An 18462-nucleotide genomic window follows, 5' to 3' on the forward strand; every position below is an offset into this window, starting at 1 on the left:
TCTTTCTGACATGGCTATTTGCACCTTCTTGTGGAATGTTATAGGAAGGAAGAGAAGACGGTATTAGAGGACGAACAGTTTACACAACATGATACAAGGTATGAATAGTGATAGCAGCAGAGTAATGGAAGTCTGACAACTACAACATAGGTGTGTAGTGTCAAGCTGGTTCAGCAGGAACCAGCTGACTTCTGGAACATGTGTGTACCTCTGTCTCTTCAAAAGAAGCCAGCCTAATGACCAGCCTTTGCCGAAGGGGGCAAAGGGGGTACATTTGGACAGCATCATTGTTAATCAGAGGGGAGGGGGTGTTCGATGTACCAGCAGATATACTGATAAGCTACAGCTAAAACGTTATCAGTTCGCAGATTTCGCTTTTTTACCTCAGACACATGTTTATTGTGCTAAACTGTTTATTGTGCTAATCCTTGCTAAACTTCATATTATGATGTTATGGTACTTTGTCAATTCTGTTTGTGCGCCTTGAGCTCAATAAATTTATTTCTGAAAAAAAAAAATACCTTTTACATTTTTCCCTTTTGAGATAAAGGTTTTATATGAATAAATAAAAGTGGATCATTGTAAGCACCCCCGTCTGTGTTAACCACTTGCTGACCGCCCTATAACAGATATACGGCTACAGGGCGGCTGAGGTATACAGAATTACATAATATATATACATACACATACACACACACACACACACACACACACACACGTGATCCTGTACTTCCGGGTAGCGGGCACGAAAGCGCACTGCGATTATACACAGCGGGAGCCGATCAGCGGGTACCAGGGCGGGACAATGGGTGGGCAGGAGGGGAGGCTGCCCTGGGCACTGTATCATGTATGGTTTGGGGGCACCACAATGAGATTGGGGGGGATTTGTGTTGGGAGGGGAAATTTGGGGAGGTGTGCTAGGAGTGGTGATTTGAGGGTGATTTGTGTTGAGAGGAGAAATCAGGGGGGGGGGGGGGGGAGAAAGATTTTTTGCTAGGATGGGGGATTTGGGGGGGGGGTGCTAGAAAAGGTAATATGGTGGGGGGGGGGGCTAGATGGGGACATTTTTTTGGGGAGAGGGATTTGTGCTAGTAGGGATGATTGGGGGCATTTGTGCTAGAGGGGGGTAGTTGTGCTAAGATGGGGGATTGGAGGAGTGGAATTTGTGCTTTGGAGTGGGGATGGGAGACTATTTGTGCTCTGAGAGGAAATTTGAGGGGTAGAGGATTTGTGCTAGGAAAGGGTACCGTGGAATCTATGTCCGCCAGCACCCGTCGATCATTCGCTACAGAGGCAGAATGGCAATTTGCCTATGTAAACAGAGCAGATTGCCATTCTGTCAGTAGGGACAGCGTGGATCCAGTGTTTCTGCAAAGCAGGGACTAGGATCCATGTCTTCCCTTAGTAAAAGATCCTCTCACACTCTACTCAAAATACTGGCTAGGCACACAGTTAACCCTTTGATCGCCTTTCCAGCCTGTGTCATTAGTCCAGTGATCACTGTATTAGTGTCACTGGTTCTCACAAAGTGTCAGTTAGTGTCAGATTGACAATATCGCAGTCCCGCTATATGTCGCTGATCGCCGTCATTAATAGTAAAAAATAATAATAAAAATTGTGCACTCCAATCAATATAGGCTTATTGGGATTTATTTTACCAAAAATGTGTAGCAGAATACTCATTGGCCTAAATTGAAGAAGAAATTAGATTTTAAATTGTGTGCGTTTTATAGCAGAAAGAATTATTTTTTTTCAAAATTGACGCCTATTTTTGTTTATAAAAATCGCAGGAGGTGATCAAAGAAATAGAAAGCTATTTGTTGGGAAAAAAAGGACATACATTTGGGTACAGTGTCGCGTGAAAATAAAGGAAAAAAAGCCTAAAACAGAAAAGTAATGCAGCCATCACATCTAAGAAGTGGTAAGCTGCAATATAATCAATGTTTGCTTTTAGGATTAATATTGCTTTAAGTGTTCTTAACCTCTAGACGCCGGACGTAGGTATATATGTGGTTGCTTGGCAGGTGGACCTTAACGCCGATCGGATGCATATATGCGGCCATGTTAAAACAACTTACTGTGCTGGGAGCACACTCCATGTACACTCCCAGCACAGTAGGCAGCGAGGGCTGTGACAGCGGTGACGTGTGCATGTGACAGTCAATCACAGCGGTCACATGGCCCAAATGCCCGTCTCCTCCTCTCGACTTTTAGAACTCTTAGGCCCCTTTCACATGTGCGGACCGTATGTCCGCATTTTTATCCATCCGTTGCGGATGAAAACGAGACATACATTGGTCCCTATGTGATTGCGGGTGTCAGCGTATGACCATCCGCTGACACCCGTAATCACCGTCTCCGCAAAAATCCTATTTTTCTTCCATCTGGCGGATCAGATCGGGTGAACACGGACATACGGTCCGTGTTCATCCGATTCCCCATAGGGGAGAGCGGAGGAGAGACAGGACGGTTCCTGCACAGTGTGCGGGGACCGCCCTGTCAGCCGACGACTCAGCGGGGATTTTACGGAGGATCCCCGCTGAGCAAAGCGGACACACGGAGGAGGATTATTACTGATACGCCCATGTGAAAGGGCCCTTAAAGGGCCAGGAGGTGGTCGGTGCAAAGGGGTTAAAGCAGTGGTCATCAACCCTGTCCTCAGGGCCCACTAACAGGCCAGGTTTGCAAGATAATTGAAATACATCACAGGTGATATTATTTGCTGCTCAGTGATTGCAGTATTCTAGACTGCATCTCCCCAAGGTAATACATAAAACCTGGCCTGTTAGTGGGCCCTGAGGACAGGGTTGATGACCACTGGGTTAAAGTATACCTAAAGGCAAAGCTTTTTTTTTTACGTTTTGGATAGAGTGGAGTGGGATTAGTACACCGGTCAGGTTATTTTTTTTTTTGTCGTCTATATCTTCTTTAGGCCCCGTTCAGACTTTGCGTATCTGAAACCACAGACAGAATCGGAAATTCTGTCTGTGCAAAAAATAACAGCAAAACCTGCAACACAACATCCAATTAGATGCAGCCACCGTTCAACCAACACATTTCCCGCCAGGCTCCTTCAATTTTCAGATTGAAGAATGTTGGGCAGAGGGTGCATATAGGGCCACCTATGGCTTGAACTCCAGCCAGTATGTCAGGAACTCGCTCTGTGGATTCCTTCTCTTTCTTTATGATGTAATAAAAAAAATGATCTGCGAATACTCCATACTAATGCCGCGTACACACGACCGTTATTCATGTTATGGAAAAAAGCGATGTTTTTCTCGACGCGATTCCTCTCAAGCCTGCCTTGCATACACACGATCGTGATAAAAAATGCTCGAGCAAAGCGCGGTGACATACAACGGCACTATAAAGGGGAAGTTCCATTAGAATGGCACCACCCTTTGGGCTGATTATGCTAATTTCCCATCTCATAACTTGCTTCTGAGCATGCACATCCCCCCCCCCCCCTCGTTAAGGCGTACACACAACCATTTTTCACGACCAATTAAAAAAAAAAATTCTCGTCATGAAAAACGATCGTGTGTACGTGGCATAAGGCAGCCCATACAGTCATCATTTTTTTTTTTATTGAATTTGTGGTAGGGGGAATCCTCTAACATCAAAATCCTTCTGATGGCAGGGATCCTTCCCTTCTGTCAGAATACAATGATCAGTGCTACTGGCTGTAGCTGGTGGTACTGATGAATCGTGAAAAACCTGACATGTATTTTTATCAACTTCTGACGTACAGAAGTTAATAGGTAGATTGACTTCTGTAAAACCAGGGTTCCCACACATGGATTGAAATTTGGCCGGTACCTGAGGAACCAGACGAATTTTGATTTACGTATTGATTTATGTATTGATGGTTTACTACTCAAAGACATCTACATAGTCTTTCGATCCTAAAGAAATCACAGTAGTTGCGTCATGATCGTCTCCGTCTACCCTGAAATCATATTAAAGTATTTAGTGAACTGTGACTGGTGGGTGGTGTACATAGTCACCTGGAAGTGACACGTTTCATGTAATCTTCACACCTCAGCATTTAGCAGGGCTGGGAAGTGATAAGCAACAGATGACACTCCTGCTATACAAACAGAGCCTGGGATCACAGCAGCTCCAGCAAACAATCCTGGGAAAAAAAAGAGGATTAGGGCCAAAAAGAGTCAACAGCCAAAGTGAGAGGCGGCAATGGACAGGGGGCCGCCACCTGGACAGATCCATGTGCTGAAAACCTTTTTCCTTCCCACACCACTCCCTCTTTTATTCCTGCTATCTAGACTTCCTCACAGACTTCTCATGATTGTCCCATCTCACAAGTATTCTTTCTTTCTTTCATTTTTCTTTCTGTGAATGCTGTGAATATGAAATCTCCCTTTCTCACTGTGCGGATCATGTGACCTCATTCATTTCTGCAACAATCTCTGGCACCCAGGCTGCCTTTGTGTTTTCAGCACTTTTTACTTCCAATAAATAGCTAGGTCATTTTCTACAACAGTAGTAATAAAATAGTAATAGTAAAAAAAAAAAAAAAACACAAAAAAAAAAATGATATAATGGAGAAGCAATGCAGGCTCATTATTAAAAACAAACAAAAAAAAAACACGTCTTGGTACTAAATTTTATAGATTCCTATAGAGCAGTGGTTCTCAAGCCGTGACCCCTTGATAAAATTTCCCAAGCTGTGGGTACCCCTAACAGTAAAATTATTTTCATAGCGTAGGTAGTCAGCACCCAAGGCAAGTAATTTGAGCCCCTAACCCATGGACATTTAACGCTCCCAGAGTCCCTTCCAGTATTAAAACCGCTTATGGTAAATTTTAGGATTTACCACTCTCTCTTTGTTCTTTCCTTCCCTTTTATTTCTCTCTATCCTAATTTCTTGTTAAACCCCCACCCATCTCTCTCTCTCTCTCTCTCTAGCCGTCTTTCTTGTTCTCTTAGGCCTCGTACACACGACCGAACATGTCTGCTGAAACTGGTCCGCTGACCAGTTTCAGCAGACATGTTTGGTCGTGTGTACAGCCGACCGGATTCCCGGCCGAGCGGACTTTTTCCAGGGGACAAATGTTTCTTAGCATGCTAAGAAACATGTCCGCTGGAAGCCTGTCCGTCGGACGTGTTCGGTCGTCTGTACAGACTCACCGGACACGTCCGATCGGCCGCCATCCCTCGCATGCGTCGAAGTGATTCGACGCATGCGTGGAAGCATTGAACTTCCAGGGCCGCGCACGTCGCCGCGGCGACGGTGCGGCCACGTCAGCGCGTATCGTGTACGCGCGGATTTCTGTCTGATGGTGTGTACAACCATCAGACAGAAATCTCCGAGGGGACATGTCCGCTGAAAATGGTCCGGGGAAAGAGGGACACATTCTAGCACTGAGTATATATCAAACCATACAGCCCCAGTTATGAAGACCATAAAGAATAAATGCACACAAAAAAATAAATAAAAATGAAGACTGGTAAAAGTATTTTTTTACCATTACTTTTTCTCTATACTGATTTTTCAAAATAACAAAAACAATAATTGACAGGCTACATAAAAGGTTACGTGTAATACAAATATATTTGATGCATTTGTTAGAGAGGGCTACAAGTCAAAAGTAAATGAGGGTCAAATATGGAGTAAGGAGGGGAAAAAGTATTTGATTTCAAAATGATGCCCAAAATACGACATCAGCCATCCACATCAGCTTCCTATGGTTAAATCAAGGAAACCTAAATATATGAGTCACTGCACATTGCACACGACGGGTAGAGATCACTTGATTCAATAGAGCAGGCATGTCAATCTCAAAGTAAAAAATGTTGACAGAACAAAGTAAAATAAATTGCAGGGTCAACCTTATGTCTACTGGATTGTACACCTACCCAAGAATAGGAAAAGCTGACAATAACTAAAAAACTTATATTACATCCCTAAAAAGGGTTTCTTAAACTATTATAAAAAGTGTCCATCTGGAAAATGACCCAAGGAATGCAGAGGAACATAGCTTGAAGCCTGGTTCAGTTCAAAAAGGTGGGAGAGGGGCACATGTGGCCCAAAAAAAAACGTGCTCTAGAGAAAATGTTAGACCGTTCATATGTGTGTTTGAAGTAAGCACTGAGCAGATCACAGCGGGCAAATGTGTGAACAAAGCTCAGACACAACAAAAAAGGAAAGTTAGTGCTGGTGAACCCCATGGTACAAAGGTTTGGCCTTTCATGTAAAAATAGAAAATGCTGTATCCCTGGAGTAATGTATTGCTTCCTAAGGACCATGCCATGCCCCTGACTGAAGCCAGGTCATAGCCATTGGGTAAGAAGAATGCAGACATAGAACTTGGACTTCAAACCTCCATCTCTTCTTGCTGATTTAATAAATCTGCAAAGAAACATCTAAATTTTATGTAGCAGATAGATACTTTAAGCCTAAGGCCGTGTACACACGATCAGTCCATCCGATGAGAACGGTCCGAAGGACCGTTCTCATCGGTTAACCGATGAAGCTGACTGATGGTCTGATGTGCCTACACACCATCAGTTAAAAAGTCCAACGCGGTGACGTAAAACACAACGACGTGCTGAGAAAAATGAAGTTCAATGCTTCCAAGCATGCGTCGACTTGATTCTGAGCATGCACAGGTTTTTAACCGATGCTTTTGCATACTAACCGTCGGTTTCGACCTATCGGTTAGGCGTCCTTCGGTTCAATTTTAAAGCAAGTTCTAAAATTTTTGACCGAAGGATAACTGACCGATGGGGCCCACACACCATCGGTTTGGACGGATGAAACGGTCCTTCAGTCCGTTTCCATCGGTTTTGACCGACCGTGTGTACGCGGCCTAATATTTGAGGCCTGTCCTTATGCACTGCTTCACAGCATTGTATATGGGTCGAGTAGAAACTGTCAAACTTTAGGTGACCTGACCCTTGCCAGACTTTAATCACAGTAATAAAGCTCAATAAGGAGGCAAATGCAAATATTTTATAAGTAAAATTGCACAATTCTAATGATTTAAGCCTGTATATTCCGAGTCTTTCATAACTCTGGAAACTTGCATTATGTTTAGTATTCTTTTTGGAATGCAATGCTATGATAAACCATACAGGTGGCACTGTTTTACAATCTTCTACAACTTTGAAAGTAGTTTTGAATTATGAACTAAAACATTAATCTTAAAATAATTTTTCCTAAAATCAACCTACATATACATTTATTTTTGCCGATTTGCTCTGCCACTATTTATATTATCACTAGTAAGCTGGTACAAAGATCCTTGATGAAGAACAATAGGCAGCAAACCATAGTAACCTGTCTGTAATCAAAGCAGTTAGGAGATTATTTCAATCGTTAATATGGATTGGTGTACTTTCTCATTATCATTGCCTTCTGTGCTGCCTGACTGAAGTGTATGCAAACCCCAAATCTATTTTTCAGTATGTTTGGAATTAGGTCTCACTGTTTGCTTAAACAATTACTTTTTTATGACTCTTGCAGTTTTTTTTCTGGATATCCTGCCAGTGACAGCATTACCCATTGAAGACAAACAACACTAAGCCAGAGCTTCACAATTAACAACAGTGTTGTCTGTCTGTCATATACGTGCCATCAGCTTTCCAGTTAGACTCCCTATGGAGTCCAATAAATAGGCTGACTGAAGGTGCTGGTAAGGCAAATTGACAACACTGATGCCAATTGGGAGGCAGTGGCTTAGTGTTGTCAGCCTGCAGCATTAAGTCCTGTTACTAGTAAAATCTCCGGGTAAGAGACTTTGCAACAGATTTCACAAAAAAAAAAGTGTTGGCTTAAGAAAGCTGTATATAGTCAGACACGATGCCAGCGGTGTTGAAAAGTACATTTTAAGGTCATCCATAGATGGAGCGATTTTCTTTCCTGTAGCCACTAGTTACAAGAAAGAAAATCACTTGATTCCCCCATATAACAGCTAGTGATAAATCGCATGTAAAATTGGTTGTACCCACGTTGATTGATCAACTTAAGTACATTCAGCCTGCCCATACATGGTTCGAATATCGTCCAGTTCCTACTGAACCGGCCGAGATTCGGACTTTCATATACTGGCTTAAGCTGACCATAATGTCTTTATTTTTTGTAATTTAAAGAGGGGGTTCACCCTATAAAAAAAAAAATTCTAGCATTAAATTAAGCATAGTAGCGCGAGCTACAGTATGCCTTTGTTTATTTTTTTAGCCCCGTACTCACTGTTTAATCCTATAGTGAAGATTCCGACTCCCCGCGGGGGAATGGGCGTTCCTATCCAGAGGGAAGATGATTGATGGCCGGCTCTGGCGCGTCACGCTTCTCCGGAAATAGCCGAAATAGGACTTGGCTCTTCACGGCGCCTGCGCATAGTCTGTGCGCAGGCGCCGTATAGCGCCGTGAAGAGCCGAGACCTACTCCGGCTATCTTCGGGGAGCGTGACGTGCCATAGCCGGCCGTCAATCATCTTCCCTCTGGATAGGAACGCCCATTCCCCGCGGGGAGTCGGAATCTTCATTATAGGATTAAACAGTGAGTACGGGGCTAAAAAAATAAACAAAGGCATACTGTAGCTCGCGCTACTATGCTTAATTTAATGCTAGAATGTCGGTAATGAGGGTGAACCACCGCTTTAAATTTACCAACTGCTCTTAGTGAACTAAAAAAGGTATTACAGTTTGGATTCTTACTTCCTTTTATAATAATTGGTACATACCCGCACATGCCTGATTATTTATGTCAATCTTGCTGGTTGCCTGAACATTGGTGACATCATTTTGGATGACCCAATCTGGGTCTCTTTGCACATTTGCTACTGTGCTGGATGTAAATGAACATTTCACCCCCACCTTACAACCACTGCCCTTCCTGCCTCCCCTGGCTTTAAACACATCAGCAGCTAATGTATATCTATCTATGCAGAACTTCTGTTTCCTTCCAGCTTCTGCCAGCCAAGTGAAACAGCGACTGTAGCAAAACTCAGCACATTTCATCAAGGGGAATGGTCAACATTTACTCTAGACTCCGAATGACACATAGGATTTATCAATGAAAAGGTTTTCATCCTCCCTCCGTAAGAGGAAACGAGAAGTTCGTGGCAGCCAGTATGTCAACCCAAGCACATGGCTTGTGCTTTAAGGTGCCAAAACACATAATCATTATTAGGATATTTGCAGTGCCTTAAAAAAGTTATCATACCTCTTGAAATTTTTCATATTTTGTCATGTTACAGCCAAAAACTTAAATGTATTTTAATGGGATTTTATGTGATAGATCAACACATAAAATTGTGAATCGGAAGTTAAACGGCTTTCAATTTTTTTTTCAAATAAAATATCTGAAAAGTGTGGCGAGCATTTGTATACAGCCCCTTTACTCTGGTACCCCCAACTAAAATCTAGTGGAGCCAATTGCCTTCAGAGGTTGCCTAATTAGTAAATAGAGTCCACCTGTGTGATTTAATCTCAGTACAAATACAGCCGTTTTGGGAAGCCCTCAGAGGTTTGTTAAAGAGCCTTAGTGAACAAAACTGGATCATAACGGCCAAAGACACACACCAGACAGGTCAGGGATAAAGTTGTGGAGAAGTTCAAAGCAGGGTTCGGTTATAAAAAAATATCCCAAGCTTTGAACATCTCACAGAGCACTGGTCAATCCATCACCTGAAAATGGAAAGAGTATGGCACAACTGCAAACCTACCAAGACATGGCCATCCACTTAAACTAACAGGCCGGGCAAGAAGAGCATTAATCAGAGAAGCAGCCAAGAGGTCCACGGTAACTCTGGAGGAGCTGCAGAGATCCACAGCTCAGGTGGGAGGATCTGTCCACAGAGACCTCACAACATGTTACATAAGTGCAAAAATTGAAAACAAACTATTGGCTAGCGCTAATGAAAATGACACAATCTGAAAAATATTGCAGACTAAGGCCCCGTACACACGACCGGATCTATCCGCTGGAACTGGTCCGACGGACCAGTTCCAGCGGACAGATCCGGTCGTGTGTAGGCCCGAGATGACAATTGTCCGGCGGATCGGACAGTTTTCAGCGGATAAAAATTTCTTAGCATGCTAAGAAATCTGTCCGCTGGAAACCTGTCCATCGGACAAATCCGGTCGTCTGTACAGACTCACCGGACTTGTCCGACCGACCGCCATCCCTCGCATGCGTGGAAGTATTTACCTTCCAGGGTCGCGCACGTCGCTGCGTCATCGTCGCGGCCACGTCACCGTGTATGTTTTCCGCTGGGATTTTGGTCTGATGGTGTGTACATCAGACCAAAATCCGGCAGCGGACATATCCGATGGAAACGGTCCGGCGGACCGTTTTCATCGGATAATCCAGTTGTGTGTACAGGGCCTTAGAGGTTGGAAAATCTGACAGGTTTTTTTTTTTTTTTTATTTCCCTCTCTTTGGATTTTCACTACAGGCAGTGATTGGAAATGTAACCAAAGTGAGAGGAAACTCCTTCTCTGTTGTCATCAATATGTTTCCTATGACAGTAATTTCAGTGTTAAAGAATAGAAAAGTAACTGATCCAGAAGCCGGCTGCCTGGACCCGTATATATTTTTTAATGTAGCATAAAGCGTTGTAAGTTGACATTACCCACAGCAAACAGATTTCATCAGTTTCCCATAGTCAGGGACAGGACCAGGGACACACTGGTATGTTGCTGGACTTCAAGTGGTTATACCGAGAAGATACCTGCAGCTTCCCGGTACAATTATGTAGAGCCGATGGTCGGCCCTCTTGTAAAAGCAATCCAAGCAGCTAACTAGACGTATCCCTCCCATCTTCCACTGCTTTCTCAGGCTCTCCTAAACGATCAGCCAGCACTTCGGCCAGCTGATCGAGGAGCTGAACAAAGCCCAGATCAACTTTGATCGGCTATGGTAACCCGGAACCGATGACCTGACATCACTTCTGGTTTACCCGGATGTCAACGGTGCCATTTTCAATAATCAAACGCATTAAAAAAACACAGATCTTGGTGGGATCAAATGCTTTTAAAAAGGGCATAGGAGGGATTTGGGGTCTTATAGATATCCATTTACTCAGCATATCATCTTTTATAAAAACATAGGGTTATGTATGGTGTTTTTTGCATTAAAAGTCAAAAAAGTGTATTTTTCCCAAAAATTGCATTTGAAAAACCGCCATGTGACATAAAAATTGCAAAACCCACCAATTTATTCTCCAGGGCCTCTGCTTTAATCTGCTTTTCCGACAACAAATGTTCGATGGGAGCTTGTTGTCGGAAATTCCGACCGTGTGCAGGCCCCATCGGACATTTTCTGTCGGAATTTCCGACAACAAAAATTTGAGAGCTGGTTCTCAAATTTTACGACAACAAAATCTGTTCTCATAAATTACGAGCGTGTGTGAACAATTCCAAAACACAAAATTCCATGCATGCTCTGAATCAAGTACGAGAGGGAAGCACTCCGTTCTGGTAAAACTATCGTTCGTAATGGAGATAGCTCATTCATCACGTTGCAACAGACTGAAAAGCAGGAGGCTGAAAAGTGCAAATTGTCTCTCAAACTTCTACTAACACGACTGGTATTGAACCTCCCTTTAATAGTGGTGTTGTACGTGACCGCGTTCTTGGGGATCGGAATTTTCGACAACATTTGTGTGACCATGTGTATGCAAGACAAGTTTGAGCCAACATCCGTCGAAAAAAAAAATCCAGTTTTGTTGTCGGAATGTCCGATCGTCTGTACGCGGCATTACATGTAAACTAAAGGTGCCAGAAAAAGCTTGGTCTGGAAGTGGTTAAAATAAACTTCTGATTGAAGATTTATTAACTGCATTTTGCCTTGTAAACCTGTTACAAAAAGGCTAAAGATTACACTTTTATCTAAGGCATTGCACCAATGTGGTCGGCACAGCCAGTAATAAGAGCTACTTTTTAAACAAACTGGCTTTATTGCATTAGACAAAAGCAAACTAGCCCAACTAGATCAATTTCTCCCTGCCAAGAAGACATACATTATCAAAGCTAGTGACACTGTAGGTTTCATGTTCAAAGGGATGTGGCGTGAACCTGTACCATATGCAAAAAAGATTACTGAGATTTTCCAATCATCACCCTTGCTGCACAGAAAAAGTAACAATATGGCACAGTGTTGAGAGTATGGAGGAGCACCACAGTAGAATGGCGTTTAAGCAGCAGCATGGGGCCACAGCAGTCACTGGATGGATTAAACATTTCCTGCTGGCGTGGAGTTCACTTGCTTTACTGTAAGATCGGATTACTCTGCAGGGAAAACACATTCCCTTTGAAGTGCTTTGTTTGCAGAGGAGCAGATTAATAGGCACAGATAGCCAGACCCCTGAGCATGAAGATAAAATAGCTTGCAGGTTGCAGTCCCATAGAGCAGGCCATACTATCTTATAATGATACCAGAAGATTAAGTTGAAGGATGCATGGGAAGATGTACCACAAGAACAATGGGATGACGAGACATCTACCCATCCTAGAACGAATCTGGTTTTGTGATGAATCACAGAAGTCTTGTTTCACGATTCTTATGAATGGCTCTGCCACATATGCATTCAAAATAAAACATTGCCTATTTGCCCAAAAAGATTTTTCATTGTGCTGCAATATCTATTTTGACAATAAAAAAATAGCTTCAGAAGATCATCGTGTAAAGCAGTGGTCATCAACCCTGTCGTCAGGGCCCACTATCAGGCCAGGTTTTATGTATTACCTTGGGGAGATGCAGACTAGAATACTGCAATCACTGAGCAGCAAATTATATCACATGTGATGTATTTCCGTTATCTTGCAAACCTGGCCTGTGATGCCTCGTACACACGACCGGACTTTCCGAGAAAAAAAATCAGACGGGCTTTTTTCCTTGGAAAGTCCAGCTGTGTGTAGCCTCCATCTGACTTTTTTGTCGGAAGTCCTACTGACCTTAGATAGAGAACCTGTTCTCTATCTTTCCGCCGACTTCCGACTGACTCATGGCAAACTTTTGCATGGTCAAAAGTCCGACCGTATGTACGAGACATTAGTGGGCCCTGAAGACAGGGTTGATGACCACTGGTTTAAAGGCAGCAACTAATCACACATCAGAATTGACCCCAAATTGGTTGTCGCAGGTTACTGCACTTTGTACTTGCCGGCCTTCAAAGTTATATGCCTGGAGTCCATTTATTGTAAAGTCTAAAGTTAAAAATTAAATAAATAAAGAATACAAAAAGGTGGCTATACATAAGAACAAGTGGTTGCACGGAGAGAGTGATCAGTCTCTTGTAAATTTTAAGTCAACAGGAACCTTCTTGTATAATACACTCTGGACACTCCATATTGTGAGAGCTGCTTTCATTTGGTAATGAACAGAAAGCAAAATAAAATGTTGCTTAAAGCAGACTTTCACTCCTAAAATTGAGTTTTCCTTCCTACAAACACTCTTCTGAAATATAGAAACAATTTTATATTGTGTGTTTACATTTTTTTTTCTGCAGGGAAAGAAATAACTTATCAGCCTTAAGTAGATGAAAAAGTGGAAATTCATCCCAACAGCTCAATATACTTTCTGACAGCCAAAATAATGTGTCACTGCTCAACCACCCTTATGGATTCATATGCAATTGCCACACATGGGACAGCTCAGGTAACACACTAAATGGGCAACTGGCAGGTTCCCTTTAAAAGATAACTGTTACAGTAATCCCTTTGGTCCAACTCCGATCTTACCCCAGATGCATACTCAACTGACACGGATGGCCACAACCCGCAGAAATCTTTAAATCAGACTTGGGGGCCTCCTCTCCTAAGTGTTTCCTGCGTCAACTGCAGAGGAAAGAAGCTTTTCGGACAGAGTTTTCTAAGATTGCTGCGGGTCATTGACCCGCAACTGAGGTAAGCTTGCATTTGGGGAGGTAAGCCCAAAGGACCCCTGAAAGTAGCAATCCTTTAAATGGAAAATGTGTGAGAGGTGAAATAGAACAGAAACAGGCAGTCTCAGCTCTTTGGAATTCTCACAGGTTGGCTCTGGCGTCTCTTCTTGTCCTGGCATCTATGAGAGAGAGACATCCAGGGGGTTTCAGAGTCGCATGTTTATTTTTTTTTAATCCAGTCTGCCCCCTGTCTGCATTCTTGCCTGGGAGAGAATGAGGTGTCCTGCTCCTGCAACCACCGGTGGACCTGGTGGTGCGTCATAAGGAGCTGGCTGCAAGAACCTGCAAGATACAGCTGACTCCCAATGATCTATGAAGGGTGGATGGCCCGCTTGTTGCAAAAGAGCAGCAGACCACAGCAAGGCAATATGGAGGGAAGGGGAGTATGTTTTCTGAAGAAAGCCCTATAAAAAAACAGGTAAAGGTAGATGGAAAAAAAACAGGGGGAAGTGAAGTTCCTCTTACAGTAAACCAATTCATTCATTTGACCCAAAGCACCTAGGTGTGTTTTAACTCAGGACATCCCATGAAATGATGGTATTATTTTCTCATGGCAAACGTGGCCATGTGGGTGCACAGTCCACACAAAACTTTTCAGTTCAAACAATTGTTTGATTTTGAAATCCATGTATGGAACATACCTAAATAGCTTGGACCATTGTTACTATGTATATACACACCATACCTGGCTCATGCCTCTGGAATCTGGAAATCATTAAAAGTAGACACCTTTACTACAGTGACGTGACCACCCACCTCTCCATCTTGTTCAATCGGAGAATACTTTGCATTCATTTAGAATATGAAAAACATTTTTCGAATGGTGCCTCTGCTGAATGGTCAACCTCCTTTTTCACAATGCATCAGGCTGGCCACTCATGACAGAACCTAGAAGCAAGAGGAGATCGCTGGAGTAGTGTTGTCCACATTGGTAATTTCCAGCTTTCAGGGGTATCGGCCAGGCATGGTATGTACGTAGTTACATTGGTCCAAGCTGGACCAATGTAACTATGCACAAAAATGCATCATACCTGGAATTTTTAAAGTAAACCTATGCTTTAGCCATGGATGTCAAAGCAACAGGTTTACCTTACTGACCCCCTTTTAAGCAGGGTGTCAGCAGCCTCTACGCGTTTTGCAAAGTATGTTGCGTCATTAGGAAGCAAAGCTTTGTGAAACGCGTAGAGGCTGCTGACACCCACGGGACACCATACCGATCGAAAGAAAGGCCCTGGGAGAATAGAATAAAGGAACGCATATTCCCTCATATGCTTGCATACACGGCTGGAGAAGCTTGGTGCCGGCATACAGGCACACTCAAATGTGAGTGCAATATAGGCTTTGTATTTTAAACCAATAAATTCTTTTACCTACTACACTATGATGGGCATCCTTTCCTTGGTAGTTTTTATAGAGAAGGAGTGGCCATAATAACATATCCAAGATACCGAACAGCTGTGGCGACGCAATATAGGAGTGGTTATCCTGGGAATGAACCAAAGGCATTTTATTGAATAGGATCTGGTGAGTGGCCATTTTTAACGGTGATGGGAAGATCACGGAAGTGGTGAAATCACGTTGCATTTGAACACTTCACAGGAAGAATATCCAATGTTTAGGAGAACCTAGTTATCACATTGGGACTTTCCTTTTAAAGAGAAGAGCATTCATTTAGGAATTCTCCTTTATATATATTTTGTATCAATATTTGTTATTATTTTTACCATAATATTTGTGGTTTAGTAACACAATATTTATTTAGGGTAGTGCACGTGCTTAAAGATCACAAATTTTTTGTGTCTTTTTCATATATACATACATAGTTCTCTTAGGCCTTGTACATAGTGTCGTTCCAAACCGATGAGAATGGTCCGACGGGCCATTTCCATCGGTTCACCGCTGAAGTGGCCTGATATGCGTACAAACCATCAGTTCAAATTCCGATCGGGTCAGAACGCGGCGACGTAAAACACACGACGTGCTGAAAAAAACAAAGTTCAATGCTTCCAAGCATGCATCGACTTGATTCTGAGAATGCACCGGTTTTGAACCAATGCTTTTGTGTACTAACCATCGGTTTGGACAGATCGGGCAGCTGTCCATCGGTTCAATTTTAAGGAATGTTTTAAAATTTTGGACCGAAGGACAACAGACCGATGGGCCATACACACGGTCGGTTTGGACCGATGAAACTGAACCTCGGTCCATTCTCATCGGTTTGGAACGACCGTGTGTACGTGGCCTAAGAAGAATAATTGTATAATTTTTGGTAGATTGTCACTTATTAGTAAACTTGTGGTGGAATAGCACAAGGTAATATTTATAGGTGCTTATTTTGGTTTATGGCACATGATTAGGTAGATATAGGTCCCCTACCAGGGTAGCACAATCCTTATACTATACCAACTACATTTTGGGCAAGCCATCATAGAGCGACTTGCACCCTTTTGATTGCAGCAAACCATTCAATATAGAACATTTTTTTTTCCGATTTGCACCAGTAACACCCATCCCAAGTATTCGTAATATGCCTAGTTCCTGGTTCTAGGTGGTTCAACTTCCTGTCCTAAGACACCACTGCCTCCTGGGAATTGATGACACTCATTTCCAAGGAGTCTCTGGGCATTACTGTGCCTAAAAATCGCCCAGCATGCACCTCTCCCTGAAAACCAGGAAGAAAAAGGAACCAGGCTTCACATGCCCACACATATGATGGATACGGCCACAACATGAGCTGGAGGATATAAGGCAAGTCTTTGCAATGATTTCTGGAAAAATTGGGGCGCTATTAATATGTTTTAGGGACTATTTAATGTGATTAATTTTAGCTTGCAAAAAATAAAAAATGATGCCCGGAACCCCACTTTAAAGTGACTATGTCACTAAAATAAAAGTAAAACAACAAAAAAATGAGTATTTGGAAGGGCAACGGTTTTCAACCGACATTTAAGAAAGTTACTATAGGTAGGTTTAAATTGTTTTTCACAGTTCTTCTGTGTGGGACTACAGCACCTTGTTCTGGGATTCTGTGCATCCTTCACTACATAAAACTACATAGGCATGAATCCAAACCAAGGAAGAGCCATTGAGAACAGCCAGCTGCACAAGAGTTTACATGAATCATTCTTAGGCGCGAATACATGGTACTTTACAAAGAATACTGAAAAATATTTGTTAGATTTTACACTGCGTAATTATGTTACACAAAACGTCTTCACAATAGTTTTCCTCTTAACTATCAAATGGGAAATCCGGCTGGTATTTGGATCATGTTATTTTTAGCTTTAGGGTGTCCCCTTTCCTGAGAAATGTACCGCTATAGCTCTTCCTGCACATAGGACTGAAGGAGCAACAGGGACTATTGTTAAACAGCTGTTAGAACACATAGATCACACAAACGAGAGCCACAAGCCGGAACGCTGCCTGGGATGTTATTGGCTTCTACACGACTCAGCCAAGCCAAGAGCGTGAGGCAAGAACATGAGCAATGTGGCCAAGAAACAATCTAGAGCGTTGGTCAGCTTGATACAGAAATCATTAAATCTGAGGTCAACACCTTACATAACAATTCCTGTTTACATGGACTATTCATTTAATCCTTTGTAGAACTAATATTATTTTACTGCACCTTGCTGAATACACAGGTCCAGTCACATGAATCCTGGAACCATTTTATGTGGCGCTGCAACACACAAAGTCAAAATGTGCCTGAGTTCTAGTAAAAATCATGCAGGTGCTTTTGTTGTACGTTGCAAGGCTTGGTTATTTTTACACAATGTGCCTTAAGGCATACACTAGTTGTAATGGGCCAAAAAGCAGGTAGAGCCACTTGTGCAACCTGATCAGGAAAGAATGTCAAGGTTGCCGAAAAATACAAACTAATAACCAGCAGGTTACCCCCATATGTCCTTCATTATTCATAGTTTGCAGCACTCAGTTTTCAGTTATGGTGGCTGCATTCTTTTCCTTTTTAGCGTTTTTCACCTGGGGATTCAACCAGTAATGCCGCATACACACGATCAGGCTTTTGCCCGACCAAAATAGAACATGTTCTACATTTAAACTCTAATGGAATCCATCGGAATTTCCGATGGATTTTCTCCGATGGAGCATACACGGTTGGAATTTCCTATGGAAAAAGTACGTCTGACTTTTTCCATCGGAAATTCCGATCGGGTGTACAGGGCTTTGGTCAGTTACTTTTCAACTTCCTTAAAAAAGCTCAACTAATTTAATGATTTCCAAAATGTTCTATTCAAGGCATGCCCTGAATAAGAATTGAGACAGTTCCTATTGTTCTTATGTCAGCTCTCAACCAAACTGTCAAGCAATCAAATGACTGGTGTCATAGCGGATCCAATGTGCAGCTTCATGGCAACTACAGAGCAAACAGAAGAAGTCAAAATGGCAGCTTTCTTGGTTGTAAAAAAAAAAAAAAAGAAGGACAAAAATATTTAGTTCTGCTTTAAAAGACCAAGCTATCCAACGAAAGTGGCAGTTAGAGGGCCAAGACAAACCATTTAACACTGACAGGCAAGCTTACAATAGTCAG

General features: G+C 42.6%; 1 protein-coding gene and 1 non-coding gene across 2 annotated transcripts in view; both read right to left on the reverse strand.

Moving 5' to 3' along the window:
• The window catches only part of AFAP1L1 (actin filament associated protein 1 like 1), a 138691-nt gene that overhangs the window by 62845 nt on the left and 57384 nt on the right, over window positions 1-18462 (reverse strand). The gene's annotated exons all lie outside the window — the stretch shown is intronic.
• LOC120934190 lies at window positions 13936-14068 on the reverse strand. The gene has a single exon (XR_005748336.1). It is a non-coding gene; the product is annotated as a small nucleolar RNA SNORA14 (small nucleolar RNA).

The sequence above is a fragment of the Rana temporaria genome, chromosome 3 (assembly GCF_905171775.1).
Source record: "Rana temporaria chromosome 3, aRanTem1.1, whole genome shotgun sequence".
NCBI classification, from domain to species: Eukaryota; Metazoa; Chordata; class Amphibia; order Anura; family Ranidae; genus Rana; species Rana temporaria.